The sequence below is a fragment of the Dendropsophus ebraccatus genome, chromosome 9 (genome assembly GCF_027789765.1).
Source record: "Dendropsophus ebraccatus isolate aDenEbr1 chromosome 9, aDenEbr1.pat, whole genome shotgun sequence".
Lineage (NCBI taxonomy): Eukaryota > Metazoa > Chordata > Amphibia > Anura > Hylidae > Dendropsophus > Dendropsophus ebraccatus.
This window is the reverse complement of record NC_091462.1, coordinates 114,390,502-114,393,152: the sequence shown is the minus strand read 5'-3', so window position 1 is coordinate 114,393,152 and position 2,651 is coordinate 114,390,502.

Here is a 2,651-nt window from a genome sequence, read left to right as displayed (position 1 = left end):
TACGCCGCGTGTGTGTCTCTTTATTTCAGGGGTGGTGAGGGTATTGACTCTTGGATGAAATGTGTTGCGTTTTGACTTTACGTTACCTTGGATTGGAGTCAGCGGTTACGAGCGTCACTCCTTATCTCAAGGCTGGTCAAAGAACGCCGGGCAGGTCACTGTGCACGTTCAAGGTTTGGCAGCCGATTATTGTGTGTTATCTATGTGGGGGATCAGGTGATCGTCCCGGGATAGACTTCAGTCTCCTTGTAAATCATCTCCTAGATAGTGTTGTGGGTGCAGGTATCTGATGTACAAAGCAAAGTGCAATTTCTACTTGCCGTAAATTCTTTCTTAGTCCCAAGCAGCAGTACACTTATGGGGAAAATCCCATCATCATTCAGTGATAGGATAGATGGTAAATACTAACAATTAATTGGCCGGCTCTTAAGACCCCTCTTATTACCTGATTGAGACTATAAAAACCAAACACGGTCAAGGTATGCTGCACAGAAGAGAGCGCAAACCGAGCAGATTTGGATTAGTCTGAGCAGTGGTGGGTGTTTGATTACCAGTGGTTGAAGAAGTTGGATGCAGTCCTAGAGTTGCGCTCTTCTCTACTGCACAACAAAAACTTTATTTCCTGAACGTCTTCACCTGCAGCACACACATGGGAGTATAGTAAGATACATTATCGAGAGATTCTTTCACCTGAGGACCGAAGAAGCACTGCACTAAAGGCTGTTTGACCTGCCGATCGACATCCAGTCCTGCCTGGCCAAGCTGTATGAGGAGGGCCACGAGGCAGTTTTGCAGATCTGTTCCGTCTGCCCACTTCTTCTCCATCCAAGGGTTGGACATTGCACTGATAGAATGAACCCTTATGGGATTAGGATCTTGTAATCCAGCCTTCTTGTAACGCAGGGATATACTGTAGTTTCTCATTCTTCTGGACTAGGTAGCCTTGGATGCTTTTTTTTTTTCTTTCCTGAAAATGAAATGGTCAGTCTTCTTGAAGTCAGTAGAGCGTTCAACACACGTACCTAATGTTCTACCACATCTAGGGAATGTAATCTAAATTCTTCAGAGGGATGTGGAAGGAATACAAGCAATCTATCTCCTGATCCATATTAAAGAGGCAGCTCCAAGAAGTCTTAACCATTATCACAAGGGACAACCACACACTTGAACAACCCTTACACGCCAAGTCCACCTCGAGCGGATCACCTTACCTTTTTTTTTTTTTTTTTAACAGGTTCGATAGAAAACCTAGGGGGGGGGGCGTTTACTATTGAGTAATACGTGCAATTTTCTTCTCCACAGAATTCCTCTGTTCTATATCCAGTTTATAAGGCTAATTTGGGAAACTTTACATAAATTTGTGAATAGAATCTTCGCAAAAAATTGCAAGAACAAATTTGGCCGGTGCTGACCAGATAAAGGCATTCACCACTTTGTGCGACTTTGATGGAAATGCTAAACTGGGGGCGCAAATCCCAGATTGGTTTAGTTTTTGGGTGAATACTCCAAACAGGCAGATTAAAAACACTCTCATGTCTTAACGCTAACCAATGGGAGAGCTGATAATCTGTGTTTCATTTATTATTAGATTTAAAAAAAAAAGTTGCATCTAAAAAAAATATTTACTCGCCAAATACTGGTTCATAAATAAAACTTAGAACAAAAATGGGTGAAAAATCCACTTCTTCACCTGAAAATAGGAGCAAAGCTCTTGATGTCCCTTATGTCTTGAATTGCTTGTTTATTAAAGGACCCTTACAAGGGACCTTCCATTCATCAACTTTTTAATAACTGAGTCTATCTTAAAGGTTGTCACCTTCCTGAGCAAGCTGTTATCGCCAACCAATGCAGTCTGTATATGTTTATCCGAGCTGAAGACTTTTAACAGCTTATGCATCTTCTCTAATGCAAACAAGTTAGTGTCCTTTTCTTCATCCCAGTCAGAAAACTACAAATCCATCTCGTGAATCATCTTAAAATCATCCATAGATACAGAACCTCTGGGAGACGCTTACAGGAACGACAGGGCACTGGTAACACCGGGGTGGTAAATCTTCCATTCACACTGCCTGAATTCTGCTGGGGCTTCCTGTATGAATTCTCTTATCCATACCATATACTCACGAGAAGACATAGGTTGGTTCTTCCACAAAGCACGCCTGAGCCGTGTGAAGTCCTAACAAAAATCAATTCAACCATCGTCTGGGAGTGGAGTTTTCTAGGATCCACATGCTAAGTGCCTGCGCTTTCCTGAAGCTTTCTTCCCTCCAAACTTCTGTCACCAGATTTCTGCGACATTTGAAATAATATAAGGAAACAAGCTTATAATAAACTTGTGCCGGCTACTGCAGAGTCCAAGGAATCAGACTGTGTACTCTAATGGGTCCTTTCACGCGTGAAGATCTTTGGTCCTCTGCCCTTCATTGGATCTCATGGAGGTCGAACATTATTGCCCATCTCTGTATCCTTGGAGACCTGAACTTCCAGAGTAGCTGAAGATCTCGCCACTGATCCGGAAGCAAACGATTGTGAGCGGTACACTTAAAGTGTAACGACTGTGGAGAGGATGAATGACTGGAAGGAGAACAAAAAACACATAGGCCTCTACCCTGCTTTCTTTCCTACCTCCTGTCCCACAGGAAGACCAAAAA